The sequence below is a fragment of the Podarcis raffonei genome, chromosome 15 (assembly GCF_027172205.1).
Source record: "Podarcis raffonei isolate rPodRaf1 chromosome 15, rPodRaf1.pri, whole genome shotgun sequence".
Classification (NCBI taxonomy): Eukaryota; Metazoa; Chordata; class Lepidosauria; order Squamata; family Lacertidae; genus Podarcis; species Podarcis raffonei.
Genome location: NC_070616.1, coordinates 22045572 through 22072223, shown reverse-complemented (window position 1 = coordinate 22072223; position 26652 = coordinate 22045572). Strand labels below are relative to the sequence as shown.

Below are 26652 nucleotides of genomic sequence, written 5' to 3'. Positions count from 1 at the left end.
GAGCCAGTAGCACTTTTATTAATATTAATATATTAAATCTGTATTATGCTTGAAAGCATTTTTAAAACAAAACAAAACAAAAACTCAAACAAACCTCAAAATGCATTACAACAAGAATAAAACACTGACGTTATCGGTTAAACCCCTCCCTCTAAATACATTATAAACCTTCAAACGTAATTAAAATCCAAGATAAGCTAAAAACCAGACTGAAACACCTTTCTGCGTTCCATACACGTGGATAAAGGTAAAGGTAAAGGGACCCCTGACCATTCAGTCCAGTCGTGGCCGACTCTGGGGTTGCAGCGCTCATCTCACTTTATTGGCCAAGGGAGCTGGTGTACAGCTTCCGGGTTATGCGGCCAGCATGACTAAGCCGCTTCTGGCGAACCAGAGCAGCGCATGGAAACGCCATTTACCTTCCCACCGGAGCGGTACCTATTTATCTACTTGCACTTTGACGTGGTTTTGAACTGCTAGGTTGGCAGGAGCAGGGACTGAGCAATGGGAGCTCATCCCATTGCAGGGATTCGAACCGCTGACCTTCTGATTGGCAAGTCCTAGGCACTGTGGTTTAACCCACAGTGCCACCCGCTCCCCTTTATACACCTGGATAGGCTTCCCTAAACAAAAATGATTTAGCAGGCACTGAAAATATTGCAACCAAAGCTCCTGCCTGATGTCAATAGGCAGGGAGTGCCACAGAGTGGGTGCTGCCACACGGAAAGATTGATTACTGACAAATGCAGGAGGAGTATTGTGTGGCACCTGTGACAATGCCATTTTTGCAGATTGAAGAGGCAGAGTGGGCATGCTCACTCTAGCGCAATCTCGCAAGTGAACTGGTCCCACGCATTGGGATGGGGTTAAGAGACAAAAGGAACTGGGATCTATCAATGAGACAAACAATGGGTGCCACACTGGAAGAGCAAGTGTCCTCTGCAGCACAGCTAGGGCATCCATTTCTGCCAGGGGTCTCAACTGGGTGGAATGGTTTGGGATATGCTTGGCATTGAGAAGTGTGCAAAATGGGATTCGGGTCAAACAATCTACAGGCGATGCCAAAACAAGCTGTGTTTTCAGCCTAGGCCAGAAAGCTTTAATTGGCTCACTTACTTCCACAAGGATTATGTAGTATGTACTCTCATGATATATGAGAAGACTCTAATACCACTTTATTTCTTCCCCTGCTATGTTAAATCCATTGCCTGTAATCCCAACAAATCCTGTAAAATCAAGCAGGACCTGCAGCAAAACACTAAGCGCAAGGGGATGTATTTACTGTAGAGTAAGGCCAAAATGCCTCTTCCCCACATGTGATTAAGCCTTGTTGGCATGCAGGTGTCAGGCAACCCATATTTTGCACAGTGTGATGAGAGCCTTCAGGAGCAGCTAATGCATGGGGGCTCCACAAGTGTGGTCCATCAGCTGGTTGGCAGTGCCTGAAAACCTCCTGAAAATGAGTCTTCACCTGCCCAATGTCATATATCAGGTCTGGTGTAGGCCAGGTGGACGTCGTTTGGCCAAAATACACTTGCAAGGCAAATCGGCTTTACTCCAATTTTGTGTTGCTCATCTTCTTTCCTTGCTCTCTTTCCTTGCCTCTGCCATTTCAGCCGTGTGGCTGTGTCAAATTTGTTTTTGTTTTTATTGACTGAGGGTATGAATAGGCAGGGATACAATTTCTAAAATACATAGGCAATAAAAAGAAATGCAGACAGGCTTCTAAAATTAGGCCAGCTGCTCACCCCTTTTCCTCCTCTGGCTTTCTCCTTCCCTCCCCACCCAGCACATTCGCCATTTCAGAGAACGATACGAGTTTTTTGAACTGATTTAGGAGAGGCCCAAAATCCTCCATATTTTTGTTCCTATGGAAACCGTTCCCTCGACACCCTCAACACACATTCAGTATTCCGGTCTTACACTCCGTTTGCTTCTCGCAAATGATACACACATTCGTAGACAAAACACCCTGCTCTCACAACCTTGCTTCATGTGCATTCTGGAAGGTTTCCTTTTTACATTCAGAGTCAGCGTATTTAATTAATAATCATTAATTAGGGGGAAAGAAAGGTGTCAGACTGACGGTGTTTGGAGACTCAAGGCATATGTCTGTTCCTGGAACTGGGGCAGTTTGGTCCCAAGGTCCCAACCTCCTGAGATAAGCGACAACTGAAGTAAAGAGTATTTATCAGATACATTAACTGACTCAAATCTAGAACCATCCAAAGGATTCTGACAAAAATGAAAACAGGAGCACATATTTCTGGCCTCCACTTATTTGTTCCATGTCCAGAATGAAAATCTATCTGGTGAAAATGATCAGGATTCGCTTTTGTTGCTTTTTGTCTACAAACAACACATAATATCTAGTTATATCTTTCTTGAGAGTCAGTGCGATGCAGCGGTTACAGTGCTGGACGTCCCAGGAGACAACAGTTCAAGTCCCCACTGAGCTATGAAGCTCACTGGGTGACCTTGGGCTTCACTCTCACTCTTAGCCTAATCTTCCTCACAGGGTTGGTGTAGGGATAAATTGGGAGGAGGAGGTGGAGAAGGAGAAGTATTTATGCCACCTTGAGCTCCTCAGAGGAAAGCTGGGATAGAAATGTAACATACAAACATACATACATACATACATACATACATACATAGGTAAAGGTAAAGGGGCCCCTGACCATTAGGTCCGGTCATGGCCAACTCTGGGGTTGCGGCGCTCCTCTCGCTTTATTGGCCGAGGGAGCCAGCGTACAGCTTTCGGGTCATGTGGCCAGCATGACTAAGCTGCTTCTGGCAAACGAGAGCAGTGCATGGAAACGCTGTTTACCTTCCCGCTGGAGTGGTACCTATTTATCTACTTGCACTTTGATGTGCTTTCAACTGCTAGGTGGGCAGGAGCTGGGACCGAGCAACAGGAGCTTACCCTGTCGCGGGGATTCGAACTGCCGACCTTCTGATCGGCAAGTCCTAGGCTCTGTATTGATAATGCCCCCCATTTGCATAGTAATTTGCATTACTAACATAATTTAAACAAATAATTATGTAAGCTGTGTAAGTTATGTAATTTTGACAACAGCAGGCAGAAAGATGAATAATGTGGTTTTTGGCAGAAAGTAAACTGTGGAGGATCGGGCTGAGCAATGTATTGATACACCATCCAAAATTGCTTTGAGGCCCACATTGTGGTAACGGTTTCGTATTATTCAACACAGCGGTATATCGTGAATCACGATGTGTGTGGGCTATGTAATCGCTTCTCTTGTGATTCAAGCCACCCCTGTTGCTCTGTATTATAAAATAACAGTTGCAACAACATGTTACAGGTAAGTAAAAGTGTTTCAGTTTTAGACCCCTAAGTAGCAGCAGTTGCCAGGACATTACCCTACTTGCCTCTACAGTGGTACCTCTGGTTAAGAACTTAATTCGTTCTGGAGGTCCGTTCTTAACCTGAAACTGTTCTTAACCTAATGTTCTTTAGCTAATGGGACCTCCTGCTGCCGCCGTGCCGCCAGAGCATGATTTCTGTTCTCATCCTGAAGCAAAGTTCCTAACCCAAGGTACTATTTCTGAAAAGTGTGCATGCACACAAAAGCTCATACCAATAACAAACTTAGTTGGTCTCTAAGGTGCTACTAGAAGAATTTTTTTTATTTTGTTTTGACTATGGCAGACCAACACGGCTACCTACCTGTAACTAGTACTATTTCTGGGTTAGCAGAGTCTGTACCCTGAAGCATCTGTAACCTGAGGTACCACTGTACATAGTTCCATCATTTCTGACATCGTGCTATAGCGGTATATCAGCGGTATACGGCCTCGGTCCTGTATACCTGAAGGAGCGTCTCCACCCCCATTGTTCAGCCCGGACACTGAGATCCAGCGCCGAGGGCCTTCTGGTGGTTCCCTCATTGCGAGAAGTGAGGCTACAGGGAACCAGACAGAGGGCCTTCTCGGTAGTGGCGCCCGCCCTGTGGAACGCCCTCCCATCAGATGTCAAAGAGATAAATAATTACCTGACATTCAGAAGACATCTTAAGGCAGCCCTGTTCAGGGAAGTTTTTAATATGTAACACTGTACTGTTTTTAACACTGATTGGGAGCCGCCCAGAGTGGCTGGGGAAACTCAGCCAGATGGGCGGGGTATAAATAATAAATTATTATTATTATTATTATTATTATTATTATTATTATTATTATTATCACCAGTGTTTCCCAACCTTTTTCTGTTTCCTTCCTGTGCCCCCATGGGTGTAGCCAAGAAAAGACAAAGGAGCAACTGCCCCCCCCCATAAGTAAAAATCAATACAAATCTGAGGTTCTGCACGGAATGCTATGCCCATGCCCCCCCCCAGTCCTAACAGTAGAAAGGTAACTATTTAAATGTTTTGTTTGGAAATAGAACATGATTTATTTTCAATTTTTATAACTTGTACAATTACAAAAAAAATGATAGGAACATAATGAAGTATTGTTGAAGCAGAAAAACATAGAATCATAGAGGTGGAATCCCCTGCAGTGTAGGGAAGTCAGATAAAGTATCATCTGCTTAGAAACCTCCAAGGAAGGAGAGTCCAGAACCTCCCAAGGGAGATCCATCTTCCAGGTATTATAAAAAGTAAACAACACTTATTTGACCCCAGTTATTTGACACAGAGGGGGGGGGGCTACAAAAACAGTCCAAAAGATGCACAGGGAGTTCTGTATATATGGGAGCATTTTTAAAAGCAAGTGGTCCTCACTGACCGGGTGCAAAAGGATCTTGTCGTCCGGAGGAGCCCTGGCTGCCTAGATAAAACACTATAGCCCCACACACCCTTACCTGGAAGTAATGCCCACTGAACTCAGGGCAGTTTTCTTCTGAGTAGACATTTATTAGATGCAAGTCAGCAGCACCAGACAACCCCAATTTCACCCCATGCCTTGCAGAGCTGGGCTGACACTGCCAACGGGCCCTGCACCCCTCAGCAACATCCAAAGGCCCTGATCCACTAGGTGCTGGGGTGGGTTACACCCTGCACCTTGCAGAGTCAGGCCCAGTGAAATATACTCAGAGTCGAGAGTGGATTTCATGCTCTTTATTCAGCTCATAGTGGTGAGGAGGAATGAAAGTCCCCTCAAAGTATCTGCTTTATATACATTATTTACACAATGGGCTGCATGTGATTGGCTAATTCCGGAATTCTCCTGTAGGCCAATCAGGTTGTGGATTCACTTCCATCTGGAGCAGGATTGGGTGGCTCCTGCAGACCAATCATACTGCTGCATTGTTCTAGGACCAATCAGACTGCTGCATTCTGAATCCTATTGTTCTGGAACCAATCAGACTGCTGCATTTTGGATCCTATTGTTCGAGGACCAATCAGACTGCTGCATTTTGGATCCTATTCAACTCAGTACATAACACCCAGGCTGCCACTTGGCCCAGCACTGACAACAGCAACAAGCAGCTCCGGCTTGCCCAGCCCTACCCATTGCCACCCCACCACCGCATTCACCTGACCTAGGAGTTCTGGATCATGAGCTCTAATGGACAAAACAGGAGCCTCACCAGAAACGAACCCAGACTGCTTCAAGAAAACCCAGGAGGCAAAAAGGAGCAGTAGGCCATTGTGGGCTGCCACCTTACCTTGGCAAGTGGATATCCAGCCAATCAGATTTTTTTTAAAAAAATGTTGTTGTTGTTTGCCTTCATTTCTCACTTCCCTCAGTGCCTCCCTAGTCTTGTACTGTGCCCCCCCCCCATTTATGCAATTTCACCTGTGGCCCCCTTGGAATATCCTGCCCCCCCAAGCTCTGTATGGCCCCCGGTTGGGAAACACTGGTATATCACAATGTTTAGCTGGAGATATATCACAACGTTGAAAACCAGACATCACTCAGCCCTAGTGGCAGAACAGAAACTGCATGTGCTCAATAGTGGGCGGAACAGGAAGCGACACCTTCTTATATCCCTAGTTCAGCACCACCAGCTTTTCTTCTGTGAAATGGGCATGTATAGGATGGTGCTGTTGGGATTCATGCACACACATGTACATATGTGTAGACAAGAGACAAGAAACATCTACATACACAGACCATTCAGTACTGGACTCCTCAGGAAAAGAGCTGAACCCCGACAAATTACAACTGTCCTAGTAGTAAAAGAATTAATCAAGACAGCCGCAAAATGCAAAACGAGGGCTTAAATTGGCCCAGTAATTTAGCAAGGACAGATGTAAAAGAATAAAAGGATTGCTCCAGATAAATATTTGGAGCATAAGAAGATCTACAACAGCAGCTCCTTAGAACTTTTTGAGTACAGACTGGGTGCAAACATTAATTTCCCTATTTAGGCAAACCCTTCACTGATTTAAAGTAAGTTGTCATTTCAACAAGTCCAGATTTGTAGGATTCTTAATCTTTTTGTGCCACTCAGCTCCTCCATCCTCCTACAATAGTTTTGTGGCTTTTTAAAGCAGAATTCCCTCAAACACTCCAGAATATGCAGCTAAATAAATAAATAAATAAACAATCAGAATTTGGGAGCAGAAACCTTCATTTTTTTAAGATTTGACACCTTCATTTCCTCAGGAGCATTTTAGAGGAGCACACAAGGCCACGGGTTAAATATGTATGCCTCATCTATCTGGATAATTTGAACACGTTTTTGCTGAATAAATGAGCTTACTGCTTACTTGATGTATACAGTCTTCCTGCTGTTGGGCACATTATATAAGGAAGACTTCAAATGGTTTAACAAATTCCCTCAAGATGTGAACTTCAGCTTCCAAAAGCTGAAAGACACAAATCAGGTTTCAAATTATCACAGTGCATTTCCCAGATATTACTCTTCAGCATCCTGTTTAGAACTAAGAGTGGCTAAAAGGAGAGAGAGAAGGAATACCCACCCCATGCACGCTTGCAGAGACTGAAAGATGCTGTGATACACACACCATATGATATGCATGTTCCTGCTGTGCCCAGTGCCAATATAGTATCTGGTCAAATGGTACTTGAGAGGTTCATGTCCTACCAAATCAATATGACCAGCAAAGCACAGTATGCAAAGAGAAGAGTTGAGAGCAGCACCTTCAAAAGAGCCCTGCTGGATCAGGCCAGTGGCCATCTAGCCCAGGCATAGGCAAACTCGGCCCTCCAGATGTTTTGAGACTACAATTCCCATCATCCCTGACCACTGGTTGTGTTAGCTAGGGATGATGGGAGTTGTAGTCCCAAAACATCTGGAGGGCCGAGTTTGCCTATGCCTGATCTAGTCCGTCATCCTGTTCTCAGAGACCAGCCAGATGCCTATGGGAAGGTCATGAGCAGTACTCTCCCCAATTGTGATTCCCAACAGCTCATTCATATTCAGAGGAATATTGCCACCCACAGTGCAGGCGATACACAGCCGTCATGGCTAGTTCGTGCCTCCTGATGTAGCTGCCAGGGTCCAAAAAACCTGGCAGGCCTCACATCTGGCTTTCTGGCTCCCAGCTGCAGACTTGTCTGGTGGCAACAGCTGGGAAGTGGCAATTTTGATTCTTCACAGAGTGGAAGATATATAGGCAACATTCACACCATGCATGTTCTGGGAACTGTAGATCTGTGAATGGAATGGAGCCCTCTTAACTATTCTCAGTGTCCTTTACAAATCCACAGCCCCCAGAATTCTTTGCAGAAACCATGACGGTTTAAGGTGGTACCATAGTGCTTTAAATGAATGGTTTGAATGTGGCCATAATGTCAACACAATGGCATTATGAGAAAATAGTTTCTCAAAAACAAGTAATGCCAGATGAATCTCATTTCTTTTTTCTGATAGAGATACAAGTTTGGTAGATAAGGGGAATGCTGTGGATGTAGTGTATCTTGGTTTCAGTTAAGGCTTTTGACAAAGTCCCCCCTGGTCTTCTTGCAGAGAAGCTGGGAAATTGTGGACTAGACAAGATAACTGTTAACTAGATTTGTAGATGGTTGACAGAGTGAACCCAAAGAGTGCTCACTAACAGTTCCTCATCATCCCGAAAAAAGTGACAAGTGAGGTGCCCAGGGTTCTGTCCTGGGCCTGTTGTTGTTCAACATATTTATAAATGATTTGGATGAAGGTACTGAGGGGATGCAGATGACACCAACCTCGGAGGAGTAGCCAATGCTGCTAAATACAAAATCAGAATTCAATGTGACCTTAACAGATTGGAGAACCGGGCCAAAGCTAACAAAATTAATTTCAATAGGAACAAATGTAAGGTTCTACATTTAGGCAGAAAGAACCAGCTGCACAAATATAAGATGGGGGACATTTGGATTGCCAGTAATATGTGTGAAAAGGACCTAGGGGTCTTAGTAAATCACAAGCTTAACCTGAGTCAACAGTGTGATGCAGCAGCAAAAAAGCTATTGCTGTTCTAGGCTACATCAACAGAAGCATAGTGTCTTGATCAAGGGAAATAATAGTCCCACTCTATTCTGCCTTGGCCAGACCACACCTGGAGTACTGTGTCCAATTCTGGGCACCACAATTTAAGACGGATATTGACAAGCTGGAATGTGTGCAGAGTGGGGTGACCAAGATGATCAAAGGTCTGGAAACCAAGCCTTATGAGGAACAGTTGAAGGAATTGGGTATGTTTCACTGCAGATGGTGACAGCAGTCACGAAATTAAAAGACGCCTGCTTCTTGGGAGGATAGCAATGACAAACCTAGACAGCATCTTAAAAAGCAGAGACATCACCTTGCCGACAAAGATCTGTATAGTTAAAGCTATGGTTTTCCCAGTAGTGATGTATGGAAGTGAGAGCTGGACCATAAAGAAGGCTGATTGCTGAAGAATTGATGCTTTTGAATTATGGTGCTGGAAGAGACTCTTGAGAGTCCCATGGACTGCAAGAAGATGAAACGCATCCATTCTTAAGGAAATCAGCCCTGAGTGCTCACTGGAAGGAGAGATCGTGAAGCTGAGGCTCCAATACTTTGGCCACCTCATGGGAAGAGAAGACTCCCTGGAAAAGACCCTGATGTTGGGAAAGATTGAGGGCACAAGGAGAAGGGAATGACAGGACGAGATGGTTGGACAGTGTTCTCTAAGCTACCAGCATGAGTTTGACCAAACTGCGGGAGGCAGTGGAAGACAGGAGTGCCTGGCGTGCTCTGGTCCATGGGGTCATGAAGAGTCCGGCACGACTAAACAACTAAACAACAATAACAAGCCTGGTAAAGAGGAGACCGAGAGGAGATATGATAGCCATCTGAAGGGCTGCCACATGGAAGATGAAGGCTTGTTTTCTCCTGCTCCAGAGACTAGGATCCAAATCAATGGCTGATAGTCACAAGGAAGGAGATTTTGGCTAAACATCAGGAAGAACTTCTTGACAACAAGAGCTGTTTGACAGTGAAACAGACTTCCATGAAAGGTGGTGCACTGTTCTTCCTTGGAGGTTTTTAAGCAGATGTTAAGTGACCGTCTGTCATGTAAGATTCCTGGATTGCAGGGGTTTGGGCTAGATGACCCTTTGGGACGCCTCCAACTTTACAAGTCTATGCTTCTATAATTCTATGACTTCACAGACTCACTTGCAGCCACAGGGTTTGCCTGCATCTGGGCAAAGGGATAGGCAGAAATCGGAGGGTCACTGGGATGGGCAAAAGGGTACATTGTCACAGAATATCCTGTAAGGTGGATAAATAATAAATAGGAGATGCTCACAGCAAACTTCAGGCCTGTTAAATGTCATGACGGATTTCCCACAAAGAAAAAGAAAACACTAAGAAACCACCCTAAGATCTTCGGGGAAAGGGTGGTATATAAATTTAATAAATAACCACAAAATCTGGAGAGTGCTTCTTGGGCAGAACATATTGAGAAATTTCAGGGCAAGCCGAAAGAGTTTTTGATAGCTGGTAATGAAACTGGGCTGGCCCTAGGCCCATGTTCACGAGTCCTTACCGACTGCACTGTTGCCAAGTCTCCAGAGTAAATGAATAAAAAGAAAGGTTCTTTTGGGGAGGGAGTGGTGATCAGCCGGATTGTGCCAAAGCAGCCTGTTTTTGCAGCATGCAAGAAGTAGCCAAAATCCACGTGTGAGTCAGAATGGGGCTGATCCACTGAAACAGATGGTGTGTGGTTAATTCAGTGAACAAAGGAGTAACGACTACAGCATGTAACATGCCTTTAAAGCTAATGGGAACCTTACTGACCACATTTTCTTTTTCCAATAAAATATGGACTCAATTATAAGGAGCCATAATCTCTGCCTAAAAGCAAACGTATGAAGCTCTGCAGTAGGGCATGTGCCCAAGGTGTATCACGTGACTATCCCCACTCTTAAAAAAAAAAAAATGGGGGGGAGGGCAGAAAGGTCCATGGCCCATATATGGGTAGAGATGTCAGAACAAGGAGGAACTAAGTGTTTTTGCTGGGATTCCCCAAGGCTGTGTAGGAATCTCTGAAGCATCATCAACAGTATGGAACAGTGAGGGTCAAAGCAGACAGGATGTTAAAGGTGTTATTAGATTTAATGAGCACTTTTCAAAAATGTAAGCAGCCATATTGGGGGGGAGCAGCAAAAAGGACCTATGTGGTGGGGATTTATTCCTTCACTCTCCCATGCTGCTGATAAAAATGATAGCCCACTTATGTGTGTAAAGACAGCAGCTAGGATTCTTTAAGCACAGAAATGAAAGGAAGAAATAGTTCCCACCAATGAAGAATGGGTGAGCAAAGTGATTGACTTTGAGGAATTGGCAAAGCTATCAGCTAAAAAAAGAGAACCTAATGAGGATTGTTTTGTGGAAGAATGGAAGACTTTTGGGGGGCTATCTAAAGAAATATTGCAATATGATGAAATTGTGAGCAGAATTCGAACCACGAGCAGCAGAAGGAATGAGAGGTTATTGTATTATTGTTATGGTATGAGAGAGCGAAAAGATAGGTTGCAGAAAATGGGAGAAATACAAAACACCATGGAAAATGAGATGGAAAGTCGACAAAACAAAACAACAAATTGTTATGTATATGAATGTGTGTGTGTGATTGCAATCCCAGTCCTATGTGGGGCCCCACTGTAGTTATCATTTAAAAGCCACCATCAGATGTATTAACACACTTAACATTTAGCTTAACATCTTTCTAGGGAAAGATGAAGTTTACCCAACACACTGCATTAGCCCGTTGCATAAACTGATTCATTCAAAATTGGGAAAGGAGTACGACAAGGCTGTAGATTGTCTCCCTGCTTATTTAACTTATATGCAGAATTCATCATGAGAAAGGCTGGGCTGGATGAATCCCAAGCTGGAATTAAGATTGCTGAAAGAAATATCAACAACTTCAGATATGCAGATGACACAACCTTGATGGCAGAAAGTGAGGAGGAATTAAAGAACCTTTTAATGAGGGTGAAAGAGGAGAGCGCAAAATATGGTCTGAAGCTCAACATCAAGAAAACTAAGATCATGGCCACTGGTCCCATCACCTCCTGGCAAATAGAAGGGGAAGAAATGGAGGCAGTGAGAGATTTTACTTTCTTGGGCTCCATGATCACTGCAGATAGTGACAGCGGTCATGAAATTAAAAGATGCCTGCTTCTTGGGAGAAAAGCAATGACAAACCTAGACAGCATCGTAAAAAGCAGAGACATCACCTTGCCGACAAAGGTCTGTATAGTTAAAGCTATGGTTTGCCCAGTAGTGATGTATGGAAGTGAGAGCTGGACCATAAAGAAGGCTGATCACCGAAGAATTGATGCTTTTGAATTATGGTGCTGGGGGAGACTCTTGAGAGTCCCAGGGACTGCAAGAAGATCAAACCTATTCATTCTGAAGGAAATCAGCCCTGAGTGCTCACTGGAAGGACAGATTGTGAAGCTGAGGCTCCAATACTTTGGCCACCTCATGAGAAGAGAAGACTCCCTGGAAAGACCCTGATGTTGGGAAAGATTGTGGGCACAAGTAGAAGGGGACGACAGAGGACGAGATGGTTGGATAGTGTTCTCAAAGCTACCAACATGAGTTTGACCAAACTGCGGGAGGCAGTGGAAGACAGGAGTGCCTGAGATCCTCTGGTCCATAGGGTTACGAAGAGTCGGACACGACTAAATGACTAAACAACAACAACATCATCTAGCTTGGCCCAAGAACTTAAGTTTACCCAACACCCTGCACTAGCCCATTGCATAAAACTCTTTTGCCATCAGAAATGAAGTTGGCAAGGGCCTGGCCAGCTCCTTCTCAGCACCCGCTTCCCTCTTACTCTGAATGAGAGCAAAGTTAAGTTTTACAGGATGCTTTGAAATATCAATGTAATTGGCAACCCTCAGTGTTTGGACTGAATTCACCAGTGAAGTATTCCACTTCTCTGGGTTTTCCTGCCAGGAAAATTAGTAGTCTTTGATTGAGCGTCTAAAAGAAATATGGAGGGCAAATGAAGAAATGTTTGGCATCAAAGCAATGCATTTGGTGGGAGACTCCCAGGAGTAGACTTGTAAATCATGCCTTCTTGACCCTAGGCAAGTTATTCATGCTGCCTTCTACTGAGTCAGACTGTTGCTCCATTTAGTTCAATAGTGTCTACACTAACTGGCAGTGGCTCTCCAGGGCTTCAGGGACATGGTCTTTCATACCCTCCAACCATTCTACAATTAAAATAGGGACATCCCATTCAATAACAACAACAAGAAGAATTTTATTATTTGTATTCCGCCCATCTGACTGGCTTGCCTCAACCACTTTGGGCAGCTTCCAACAGATATAAAAACATAATGACACATTAAACATTAAAAAAAAAACTTCCCCATACAGGGCTGCCCTCAGTTGTCTTCTAAAGGTTGAACAGTTACTTATCTCCTTGACTCGAGGGTTGCATAACTCCATGCCCTCCAATATTTTGCCGATGAAAACAGGGATGTCCTAACTAAAAGCAGGACACTCCAGGATCAATTCATGAAACTGGGATGGCTTCTGTAAATCTAGGACTGTCTCTGGAAAAGAGGGTCTAGTCTTTCTCAGCTCTCTCTGGAGCTATCAGGGATCAAACCTGGTACTTTCTGAATGCCAAACAGATGTCACTTCCCCAAATCTCATCCCTACCTTTGGCTCTCTGATTCTGGCCAAGCACGTTTTGGAAACGAGAGATGCTGACAATTTCCTGCCAGCTCTTGGGAAAGGAGAAGATCATGAGTAATGGGCATTGGGTGACAGCTGCTGGAACCAAGGAGGCCTTGAATTCTATGTACCAACTGCAGATTTTTTATTGTTATTAACTTTATGGCATTGACAAAGAAAGAGTGCACCAAGCACAAGGATCTCCTCCCCCTTTCTATTTAGAGGCCGGGGCAATTCCCCACCCCCCACCCCGGCACCATCACAATGCTCTGAGTCGTAAATCCATGCTTTCCCTACACAACCTCTCAGTACAGGCATAAGGGATTTATACATCTGTGAAGCATATGAGGAGGATTTTCTCATATAAGAGATATATTGTCACACAGCATTTCCCAGACTGAGGACTGCGCAAGAGAGAGACACACACAGAGAGAGACTTCCATCGAAGTGCTCTAGACAAATAAATCTGCTGAAATTAAAATTTCAGGGTTTATAAAATATTAAATAATTGGCATTTGCATTTCCAAGAGTGCCTTTCATCACCAGGCTTCCTCCTTCGAAGCACTTATCGCAGCAATTGTTCCCGGGATCGGAGGCACTGCATATTCATACCCACTCAGAGAACTCTTGAAAGGAAGCAAGGCCACGTTGGAGAGTGGAGCTCATAAACCATCCAGAGGCTGAACCCAGAATCGCATCTACATTGCCGCTGCCCCTTGTGTAGGATTGGATGGTGCAATAAGCCAGGAGTGATTAATCTCAGGCCTGGGGACCCAGTGTGCCCCTCCAAACATCTCTGTCCAACTCCTTGGAGCCCCTACATGCATGCCCCTCCAAGCCACACCCCTCAACAGTCCTGCCCCATCCCTACCTCAAACACTTTTTAATGGCTGGAATGTGACCTTGGACTGTGATAATGCCCTTTAATTGTCTGGAAGGAAGGTGGGGGGACACAGGAAGCTGCCCTATGCCAAACCAGACCATTGGGTCCATCTAGCTCAGTATTGTCTACACTACCTGGTCTATAGGGACGTGGGTAGCGCTGTGGGTTAAACCACAGAGCCTAGGACTTGCCGATCAGAAGGTCGGCAGTTTGAATCCCCGCGACAGGGTGAGCTCCCGTTGCTCAGTCCCTGCTCCTACCAACCTAGCAGTTCGAAAGCAAGTCAAAGTGCAAGTAGATAAATAGGTACCACTCTGGCAGGAAGGTCAACGGAGTTTCCGTGCGCTGCTCTGGTTCGCCAGAAGCGGCTTAGTCATGCTGGCCACATGACCCGGAAGCTGGACGCCGGCTCCCCTGGCCAATAAAGCGAGATGAGTGCCGCAACCCCAGAGTCGGCCACGACTGGACCTAATGGTCAGGGGTCCCTTTACCTTTACCTGGTCCACACTACTCTGACTCCCAAGATGCAACATGGGACCTACTTTCCCTTTTGATTTAAACCCAAAGTGGCACTTCATGGAGCAATACACATAGTGTTAGCTCAGCATTGCTACTAAATGAAAACTTGTTGTGCGGCATGGCAGGAGGAAGACATGAACATTTGATGAGCTGGAAATACGCATATTGGGTTGTTTTGCTTTTTAAATTGCTCGTGCTTTTCACCTGCCACATTGCAGCACTCCCGGAAGTTGATGAAACAAGCAGTTCATCAAAAAAACGTGTCCTAGTTCAGACATGCATGTAGTGCTCCTTGGGCCGGGTCAGTCCAAGCTGGAATCCAGCATGGTGGCAACAGCTTTGGTGAGACCCACCTGGTGTTGCCTTGTCAGTCAGTCACCTGTTTGTCCCAAGCCACTGGCTGAAGACCTGTGGCCCACAGGATCAAGGTAAGAATTGTATCCATTGTTCCACCCATTTGGGCCTCTTGCCCACCCACCAAAGCATCATCATTTCAAAATGTCAGATTACCTGGGTTTATGTTCTGGCTACTGTGCTTCTGACTCAAGACAATATTGCTAGATAAGAGGTTAAATTTGAGCTGTTCAGAACTAAACATTTGGTCGCAGGCAGCAAATTAGGTTGGATTTTTTTTAAGTGTTTGGAATCCAAACTCGTTTTGAGTCAACATTTGCTCCCCAAAATTAGCTGCATTGGCATATTATTTATAACAGTGTTACATGCGCTTGCCCAAAGAGAAAGAGACCAATGTTTTGAAAAGTCTAGTAAAACTTGGACATAAAGAGGGCAAACCTGGTCATTCCAATCTTAACGTCTGTTCTTTGCATTTCAAATTTGCAAGGTGTTTTTTTTAATATCCTCATGAAAATTCACCAGCATTCTATGCAGATTTCTCCCAATATGCACATTTTTGTATATAATTTTGCCTAATCCACACGTTTTTGCAAACCAGTCTTCCTTTATATAATGCCTTTTTGGTATGGTGTTAAATTACAGTGGTACCTCGGGTTAAGTACTTAATTCGTTCCGGAGGTCCGTTCTTAACCTGAAACTGTTCTTAACCTGAAGCACCACTTTAGCTAATGGGGCCTCCTGCTGCTGCTGCACTGCCAGAGCACGATTTCTGTTCTCATCCTGAAGCAAAGTTCTTAACCTGAAACACTATTTCTGGGTTAGCGGAGTCTGTAACCTGAAGCGTATGTAACCTGAAGCGTCTGTAACCCGAGGTACCACTGTACTAAAATGTGCTCTGTGTGGGGCATCCCTTGGGTCTGGTTCGCAAGGCCCACCTGACGCAGAATGCGGTGACTATTCATGGGGGCATTTGGCCGACAACATGTAACACCATCGTTAAAACATCTGCACTGGCTTCCCGCTTACTTCCAAGCCAGGTTCAGGGTCCTTGTATTAAATTATAAAGCCCTGAATAACTTAGGTCCACAGTACCCTCACATTCCTGCTTCGTCACTGATTTCATCTGCAGAAGTGCCATTGGTCATTTCCCAAGCTGGCAAGCTTCATTTGACAACAAAAAACTGAACCCCTCATCACCCCAGTATCTGCCAATACAAATTCAGCAGGCGTGTTCTGATTCATCTTTTAAATGCCTGCCGGAATGTTTTCTATTCTGTCAGGTTTATGCAAGCAATTCAGAATACATCTTTCCATAACAATTTGCTGATATTAACTTTTTATATTACGGTTTTAATCATTGTTGTAAACCGCTTTGCTATTTTTTATGAATAGCAGTATATAAATATTTTAATAAATAAAATACTTTCCCACTTATTATATGCATTTCTATGCACACTTTACCCCACCACGTGCACATTACTTGACTGCATTGCAAAATTCAAAGAAATGCAAATTTTGAAAGATGGCTGTGTTTGCTTATTGCTTCAAAAAGGGCAAATTGGGTAGGTTTGGCTTTAAACTGAAGTAAATGTCTTCCCCATCTCTACTTGAGCACTCAGAATTATTCTCGACATCTTGAACTTGTTGCCCTCTCCTCCCCTTCTTCACCGCCACCATCCGCTGCAAGCCATACCACCATGACAGAAATAAATTAGCCAGAGCTACAGGTCACACCTTTGAGGGCAGTAAGCTCTCAGTGCAGAACCAACAGTCAAAACAGAAACCTGGAGAAAGCAGGAGGAATGTGGCTGCCCTGATGACTTGACGCAAGCCCAGACAAAATAATTGTTGGCATAATATAACAGACTCTAGAGATAAAAATGATTGTCGCATGGCAGAATTGTTCCTGGAGGACTACTTTACTGCTTCATATTGTAGGAGGCTGTGCGCACATCACATGAAAACATGTTCTTCTATGCCGTTACAAAATTAAAAATTAAAAAATCCTTCACCTAGACAAGTAGCAAGTCAAGAAGGATAACCTTACTCCCTGACAAGCTAGTTTTCTATGGGGGAGATCTGGGGACAGGGATGGGGGAGCATTCAATGATTTGATTTCCTACTGTGGTGCAGCCCAGACACAGACTGACATCCTTTTAAAAATCTCCAGCATTTTAAAGCAAATTTCTCCATATGTGTGTGTTCTTGTATGCAATCTCCTCTAATATACACATTCTTGCAATGCATTTTTGTATGTTGGTTTCACTAATACGTGAATTTTTATGCACAATTTATTATAGCATGTGCATCTTTGTACACCTTACTTCCTAAATTTGGAGGAATGTGAATTTTGAAGGATGGCTGCATTTCAGTTTGTGCACTTTTTTGAGAGGGGCCAACCAGGAAGGTTCACCTTTCAAGGGGAACTGAATCAAATTTCTCCCCCATTCCTACTGAAGAGCCGCTTGAAAGAGCCACAAACTTTGGAGTGCTCATCAAGTTGGTGTCTCTTTCTTGCACAACTTCCTCACCTCTGCGCATCACAGCAATAGCTCAATAATGGTAAGAGAAAGAGATTTGCACACTGTAGCACTGGCAAAGCTATTATCAGTCGACAAGGGCCAACAGTCTTGCAGAACCTCACCATTTCCATGGTCACAAAACCAGAATGTTTGAAGCCGACCCTTGGGAAACATTCAGCTGTATAGTATTAGGAATTCTTACCCCATCCTTCAGCACAAATACTTTCAAAGGGTCTCCTTATCAACCCTGCAAAGTAGGCTATACTGACCTAGGGATACCCACTGAGCTTTGTGAGTGCAGATTTGAACATGGGTCTCACCAGTTCTTATCTGGCATGTGAACTACCATGCCATATTGACTCGTGATCTGAAACTTGCTATTCTGTAACTTTTCCATGCACATGTCCCTGAGTGTTTAAGATCAGTTTGGGAAAAGAGATAAACTTCCTGCTGGCTGTGGACAAGGCTCAGCGACCATTACAGTGATACCTCGGGTTACAGATGCTTCAGGTTACAGACGCTTCAGGTTACAGACTCCGCTAACCCAGAAATAGTACCTCGGGTTAAGAACTTTGCTTCAGGATGAGAACAGAAATCGCGCAGTGGCAGCGGGAGGCCCCATTAGCTAAAGTGATGCTTCAGGTTAAGAACAGACCTCCAGAACGAATTAAGTTCTTACCCCAAGGTACCACTGTACATTCATCTTCCAAATTATATAATACAGTACAGTACTATGAAAAATCCAGTACAAAAGTAAAGATTCCTTGCCTTCGTCTCCTTTTCCTGATGAGTCACAAATGAAAATGCATTCAGTTTAATTTCTACTAGCAGCTAACTTCAAAAGGTCTACTCTGAGTAGGACTAGCATTGAACCCTGCGCATGGCTTTTAATCCCATACCCTCTTCAAGGCTGTGCACATGCTTTGATTCTGCACAGCACCAGACTTGGGCACAGAATACAATTTCCTAAGAATCTCAGCCTTCGTTTTAAAAAAATCACCACTGCCACCAAGTTTCTAGACCTTATTATTGTCGAGCAGCTTTCAAGTAATGCTGTGAGAAAACACTCATCCAAAGAGAACTCTCAGCCAAACTGGAGGGAGGATTTGGGAACAAAAGAGGGAGAAAGCCTGCCCTTCTTTCAAATTTGGGGGGCTGGATTGGAGCCGGGGGGGGTTAACCTTACCAACACTCCTAGTAGGTTCCTGTCCATTCCCCCAGCTCCAGAAAGGCTGGGAGCTGCTGATTCAACAGTGAGTCAGCAAGAGAGATGATATAGGGAGGCTCCACCCCTTGCTGAGTCACACTGATGCTTCCGTGAGTTTTCTACTTCCTCCCAAGTAGCTGGCCAGGCACTTCATCTGTGGCCCTGAGGCTTCTGCCTGGTTCACTATCACCTCTGCTCTTGTAGTCCAAGGATCCAGGGGGCGGAAAGCTATCCAAGAATGCAGGCAATGAGTGTGGATACCTCCAGCCTTGCAGGTGGATCATCTTGGGACAAAAGCTTACATCCATCCAAGATTGTAGAGAGTCTGTGGACAATCCTGCTTCAACCAGAAAGAATGTCCAAGGGCGACCAGAAGATGGGCCTCATCTCAGGGATGCTTTCTCTGGGCCTCCAAAGAACCCCATCCTGAGCACTCCCAATTCTCCCGCACCCACACCTGTGCTCCCTGGGCCTCAGGAGTGAAGGCAGCAGTGGCCCTGGTGGAAGGCCACCAGTCGGACTGCCAGTGTCTACTTGGGAGGAAATGGAGAGAAGACACCATTGGAAGCAGTGGCCCAAGCCTTTCAAGCAGAGGAGGAGGTGTGTCCTTTGTAAATCTGGCACACTTGCAGCACTTTGTGCTGCAAAGTTTTGTTGCAGGTCCCACTTGGTCCTTTACCAAAGGTGTCATGGGCTTTGAAGACACTCGAACTCAGGACGCAAGGGAGAAACATGCTAAAAGGAAGGCACGCTTGGCAAATCCACACCCTGATCAACTCCTGCCCCAAAACTCCACTGTGGAAGGACCTGTGGATCCAGAATTGGCCTCCACAGTCACTTACGGACTCACTGTTAAAACCATGTTTATGGAAGACAATCTTACCTGACTTCGAGTGATGGCAGAAGAAGAAGAAGAAGAAGAAGAAGAAGAAGAAGAAGAAGAAGAAGAAGGTGCTTGCTTTCGAATGCCCTTTGTGTCAGAATGGCATCCCTACTTTCATGTGTTATCTTTTGATTACTTTACATGCCAGGGTTTGGGGGTCCTTTTTTGTTTTAGAAAAAAGGGTTCTGACATTCACCATGAAGTTGTTACAGTAAGTGCCACACTTTTAACAATTGGGGGGTACCAGTACTGCGTACCCTTGAGAACCCCCAGGGGGAAAAAGCACTGCCAGCAAAGCACTCCTAGACAAACAAGTCCCATAAAAGAATAAGACCCATCTTAATGGAAGGAATACAATCAATTGCACATGCTAGAGATACACCAGGCCTAGTGCTGCAACAGAGAATGCAGGGCCCGGCACCAACTGGCCTCTCCTGATCACTCTGCACACTGCAAAGAACAGCTGCACCTGTTGGATTTCTACAAAGCACCTTGTAAAAAGGACCCAAGAACCCATCTCTCAACCAGCATTTCACTCAGTGTCCAGCCTGATGTCCCTAGGCTCCAGAGATGCCCAGATGTTGTTGGACTCCAACTCTCATCAGCCCCAGCCAATATGGCCAATGGTCAGGGAAGTTGGGAGTTGAGTCCAAACACACCTGGAGGATAACAGCTTCCCCATCCCTACTCTAGAGACTCGCAAACAGGGGAGCAAATGCAAACAAAAACAAACAAACAAAAACAAAAATCCAGTGAAGGCCTTCAAAACATAGAGAATTCCTCTAGATGACTTCACTATCTAAAACTGAAGATATATGCACATTCTCTCTTTCACACACACAGGATCCATTTGTTTCTCATCACAAGTATTTGACATGAACTATAGACACAATCTGGTTGCAAATCGGGCTACTTTTGTCATTGGAGTATATTGTCTTAAGTTTCTCCTTCTTAAAAAGGAGACATGAAATACAATTAGACAGACCTTTGCAAACTGAAACCCCTTGGCTTTAATTCTCCTCAAATAATCTCGTTTTGGACAACTCCATTTCAGAAGAAAAGTCTCTGACCCCACCCCCAACATGAACTCTACACTCCTTTTCTTCCAATTTCAAAATGTACTTTAAAATATGAACATAGGATGTTGAGGCACTTTGATGACATCAAAGTGAAAATAACATCTAAAGTGAGCCTTGTGGGTGGGGTGGGAGAATAAAGAGATCTCTTTCTTCCCATTAATACAATAAGCAATATGAAAAGCACAGCAGAAAAGCCCCAATGTCCACTAACATCAGCATTCCTATCAAGAAACTATAGTAGATTTAAATTTGTTCAGCAACTTTTCCAGGGTTTATCAATCAATGAAGACCCCAATACTTCGCTGTGAGAAAGGGGAAAAGATTCTTTTTTAAAACACAAAAGATAAATACCCTTCTTTACAAACTCCTCGGAAACCACAAGAAATTTTTCCAGCTCAGCAATCCCTCTCATTTGCAGAGTAAATCTTTTTATGCCATTAAAAAAAAAAAGAGTAGAAGAAACATTTTCCCAAAGTCCCCCCCCCTCACTTTAAAATATTATAACCTGGAAAAGCAAGCAGCTGTTTTGGTTAGGTCAGCAAATGGCTAAAGAGTTTGCTCCTAGTCTCTTATCAAGTTTGAAAGGGAAGCGGTTAAAGCCTTGGGTCCTCCACATCAATAAATAAAAACTTGCAAAACGCTCCTGGTTCGATGGTGTTAATAATACTGACCTGCATTGTATGCATTCCACCAGTAGCAAACTCTTCTCCTTTTCTCCCTCCCTCCCAAAAGACACGCATTTGTGTTCAATCAGAACAGCACAAAAGAAATCAGCAAATTGTCTTTGTCTTAGCTATGTACAGTTCCCAACTTCTCCTGGATGCTACGGAAAGGAAAGCTGCCCCCGACGAAGGTATTCTTTCCACTTTGAAAAGTAAAATCCACTCTCTTTTTTTCCCCCTGAGCGAGTTCAAATGTCGGGCTTGCCAGGCAGCAGTGAAAGGCTCTCTCAGTGGACAGGCAGAGTTCTGAACCGGTTGCATATCACACACTTAATGAGCATCGCCTCCTTCCCAGTGGTTACTCCTAGGGGAAGTTACACCTCCACATCTCCTCCAGAAGCCAGGAATGCAGATGAAACCAAAGTCCAGAAAAAATCCTCCATCAATAGCTAGACAAGCCCCCCCCCCCCCGCATGCACACACACACACATACACACTCCCGGGTCAAGGAATGCAAATTGCAACTTCCAAGTCCGTTTGTCAAAAAGGACACGGGTGTTTTTTTTTTAATATACTTTCCCCCTTCCATACTGCACTTGGCAAAGTTTCCTTTCTGCTTTGCAGTCATCTGCCAGGAGAGCATTTTAGTGTGTATTGTGCTCCAAGGAAAGACTCCATTCCCTAACAATATCTGGAGGAAAGTTTCTCTCAGATATAATAGTACATCTGCCTTCCAATGTGTGTGTGTGTGTGTGTGTGTGTGTGTTTAGGGGGTGGGGGACAAGGGAAACAGTTCAAGCTGGCCAGCACATTTGGGATCCTCAGTTTTTATTTTCTCTATAAACATTACGTGAACAGCCAGAGGATTGGGATGTGTGTCGCCACTTTTTATTCTGCGTCTTAAGAAAGGAAGAGTTTGGGGGGCCCTGTTTTATGTATTGGGGGAGGCAAGTTGCAAAGCAAAAAGCAATAGAAAACATTTGCATGAATTATGTTAATTAATTCAAAACTGCTTCAGAAGGATCGTTTTTAAAAGCTTCACCCAGGTTATCGTTTCTCACATTAAAACACTTTAAAAAATGAACTAAGCTGCATAATGCATTGATAAATAAGTCTATAATAATAATTTTTAAAACGGCTTCACTATATAAGCTATAACAAGCCAAAAGGCATTTTGATATCTTTAAGATATTGAGTGGGAAAGGGAACTTTGCTCTATGATTTATTATTATTTTAAATCACGCCCAAGGGAGATCGTGACCACCCAGGAGAATCATGGGAATTGTAGTCCCCAGATGAAAGCAGCAAGTGAGTTTGTGTGCCTGAGGGAATGAATGCTGTCATGAAGTAGCAAAAGGATATTAGCCACTTTCAATAGCTGTAAGAAAGACAGCAATTAAATAGGTGAAAGAGCCCCTATCGCTGCACCTTCATGCTGGGTGAAGCTGTACCTGTTGAATTTCTGTGGGTCCCACAATTGTTAGAAATGTAGCACTGTGAGGGGAGTGTCATTTAACAACTTTCAGCGCCCTTGACAAACTATAGCTCCCAGGATTGTTTGAGGGAAGCCATGACTGGATACCCTCCAACATTTCTCAGATGAAAATAGGGACATTTTATTCCACAACAGGAAGCTTCTCCCGCATTTGATGTACATTTGTGACCTTGAGCCAATTACAACCTCTCAGCCTAAACTACCTCACAGGATTGTTGTGAAGAAAAAAATGTGCAAGGGAAGGGATCGCGTACAACACTTTCAACAGATAAATGGAATGAAATAGAATTATAGCTGTAAGTTGCCTTGAGTCCCTGTCAGATTTGCCTTCATGCGCAATAAGCAATTAATACAAAAGCACGCATTGGCCTGCCTTGTGGACAGCCTGAAGGGGAAAAACTAGACCCAAAGGAAGTAGATCCAATCCAGTTTTCCCCAACATACTGTATTTTTCTGTGTATAAGACACCCCCATGTATAAGACGACCCCTATTTTTTTAAACCCAAAATTAAGAAATTAAGTTGTTTAGCTTTGGGAGGGTTGGGGGAGGTCACTTCCACCAATTGCTCACCTGCCTGCCCGCCGCTGCCGATCGCTTTCCACAGCCACTGCCGATCACACACATCACTGCAGCCACCAATTGTCTGCCCGCTCGCTGCCACCAGCAGCCCACCTGCCCACTTGTCGCAGCCTCCAATCACCTGCTCACCTCGCTACAGCTGCCAATCACCTGCCCAATTGCCACAGCCACAGCCAATCGCCAACAGCATCGCCAACAGGCCTTGCCAGTGCCACCAATCACCTGCCCAATCGCGCTTGCCAATCTCCTGCTTGCTGCTGCCATTAATCTCACGTCCCCCCTCTGCATTCACTATCAGTGTATAAGACAACACCCAATTTTTGTCTTTCCTTTTTTTTTAGCAAAAAGCATCATCTTATACACGGAAAAATATGGTATATAAAGCCTGGAGTTTTCTAGTAAGACCAAGGTGGTGGTATGTGGTGAGGAACGAGGGCTAAACTCACTCTCTCTCTCTCTCTCTCTCTGCTTTCCATGCGTCTCTCCAATCTGTAGCAGCCTGGTGGCTGTGGCCAATGGCCCATCTGGTCCAGCATCCTGTTCTCCCAGCGGCCACCCAAATGCCTGTGGGAAACCCTCAAGTAGGACCCAAATACAAGAACACTCTCTTCTCTTGTGGTTTCCAGCAATGGACATTCAGAAGCATTCCTGTCTCCAAACAAGGATGCACAGCATAACCATCCTGACTGGTATCCACTGAGAGCCTTCTCCTCTATGAATTTATCTATCTTTATTTTAAAGCTGGGATGCGGGTGGCACTGTGGGTTAAACCACAGAGTCTAGGACTTGCTGATCAGAAGGTAGGCGGTTTGAATCCCCGCAATGGGGTGAGCTCCCGTTGCTCGGTCCCTGCTCCTGCCAACCTAGCCGTTCAAAAGCACATCAAAGTGCAAGTAGATAAATAGGTACCACTCCGGCGGGAAGATAAACGGCGTTTCCATGCGCTGCTCTGGTTCACCAGAAACGGCTTAGTCATGCTGGCCACATGACCTGGAATCTGTACACCGGCTCCCTCAGCCAATAAAGCGAGATGAGAGCCGCAACCCCAGAGTCAGTCATGACTGGACCTAATGGTCAGGGGTCCCTTTACCTTTACCTATTTTAAAGCTATCTGAGTCACTGGTCGTCATTGCCTCCTGTGGGAGTGAGTCCCATAGTTTAACTATGAGCTGTGTGAAGGACTTTCTTTTATCTGTCTCCCAGCATTCAGCTTCATTGGATGGCCACAAGATCTAGTCTTAGGAGAAATGGAGAAAATATTTCTTGATCCCTTTTCTCCATGCCATGCATCATTTTATCTGCTTCTATCGTTTCCTCTCTCATTCACCTGTTCTCAAAACTTATAAGCCCCAAACGCCACATCCTTTCCTTAGACTCCACACCCCTTTGCTCAGTTTGTGAATTAAACAGATCCCAGTCAAAATGAACTGTTTTGCCCAGAGATTTCGCCAAAGCCTTGACAGGATCGTTTTTGCCCATACGAGATAAAACCTGTTTTCCTTGTGTTTTTTGCTCATCGCAGACAAGCAGCAGGGCACCATCAAACATGCCAGTCTTGCCATATGGTGCCATCACATGGCCTCAAAGCACTGGGAAGCCAGAACTGGCACTCTAATTCTATCTGTTTTTCACAATAGGCCACCGCCCCCTTGTGATGATGCAGTTTCAGGTCTGGGAGCCATCAAGGATGCAATGGTGTTGATTCAGGCAGCAACTATGCTTCACCTTTTCTCCTTTCAAAGAGATTCCTACGAGTGAAGCTAAACATTGCCATTCTTTTGACTTCAATTTATGTGCACATCCTACGTAGATGTCAGAGACCAGGCTGAGGAGTACTGCTCTGATGAGGAATGGTGGGTGCCTCCCCCTCCCCCTCCCCCTGCTCCTTACCAGGATCCTGAAGCTGCCCAGGAGTAGTTGAGCGGTATAGATTTGGAACAATGGTTTAAAGAGGGGCACAGTTATGAAGACAAAAGTTGGGGCGAACTGAGGGGTGAACAGCAAAGTAAAGAAGAACTGGAAGAGAGAGAGCTAACAGACTCTCTCTTGCTAGAAAGTGTCCAGCCTAACAGTCCAAGGTCACGTAGAGCAGATAAGGTGGCTACACAAAAAGCACAGTGGTTGTGAGATCAGGTTGCAAGAGGCGGAAGTGACTAGGGGGAAGTGGGTGGAAACCTTAATTGGGAACACCGTCATTTCGAGAATGGCTGCTTTGTTCTTTTGCTTTTGTTCTTTTGCTGCTTTGTTCTTTTGCATTAAAGACTCTTTAAACAGTAAATGACCCTTTTCGCTTTGTCCTGCTTATCTATGGTCGGGGAGGGGGGAGCCGAGTCGCCAAAGCCTGACAGTAATATGTGCCATGTGGTATAAGGGTTAGAGCAGGCTTCCTCAAACTCGGCGCTCCAGATGTTTTGAGACTACAATTCCCATCATCCCTGACCACTGGTCCTGCTAGCTAGGGATCATGGGAGTTGTAGGCCAAAAACATCTGGAGGGATGAGGTTGAAGAAGCCTGGGTTAGAGTGTAGGACTAGGAGGCCATACCCTCCAACATTTATCCGATGCAAATAAGAATGTCCTAAGGAAAAGAGGAACATTCCAAGATCAAATCAGAAACTGGGGTGGTTTCTGCAAATCTGGCACTGTTCCTAGAAAATAGGGACAATTGGAAGGTCTAGGAGGCTTGGGACACCAGAGTTGAAATCCACACTCAGTCACAAAGCTCAGGCTGATCACTGTCCCTTAGCCTAACCTACCTCACAGTGTTGTTGTAAGGATAAAATAGGAAGGGGGAAAACCATGTGTGCAGCCACCTTGAGCTCCTTGGAGGGAAAGTGAGCTCGAAAACTAATAAATACATAACAAACAAACAAATAAATGCTCCAGAGATTATTAAAAGTGAGGATGTTGAAGGGGGTTTTCTGTCTGAGGAAGCATTCCTTACGCAGTGTGACCCTTCGCCACACCAGGAGACTGGGGAAATAGACCACCTAACCCATCACAAGAGGGTGACTTTTAAAGGCTTAATTAAACAAGCAAACCACAAGATGCCTCTTAAAAACCAATAATACAGTATCTGAAGTCAAACCAACTCATGCTACCCCCAGCATTAAAATCCCAGCCCAAATGAAAACATTGTTCGACACTTCTAGAGAAGATAGAATTGTAGAGTTGGAAGGGATCCCAGGGGTCATTGAGGTGACCACACTGAAATGCCGGAATCTCAACTAGATCACCCACGACAGATGGCCAATGTCTGCTTATAAGCAAGTGAGTCTGGGAAGTCATAGAATTATAGAAGCAGAGACTTGTAGAGTTGGAAGTGGCCCAGAGGGTCATCCAGCCCAACCCCCTGCAACCCATGAATCTTACTCGACAGACGGCCACTTA

The 26652-nt window shown here is 44.7% G+C and overlaps 1 long non-coding RNA gene across 3 annotated transcripts in view; it reads right to left on the bottom strand.

Moving 5' to 3' along the window:
* Positions 1–21574, bottom strand: part of LOC128402522 (uncharacterized) — a 115990-nt gene extending 94416 nt beyond the window's left edge. For all 3 annotated transcript variants that reach the window (XR_008327729.1, XR_008327730.1, XR_008327731.1), the window contains exon 1: positions 21197–21574. This is a non-coding gene — a long non-coding RNA (uncharacterized LOC128402522). The remainder of the gene's footprint in view (positions 1–21196) is intronic.
* Positions 21575–26652: the final 5078 nt, after the last annotated feature.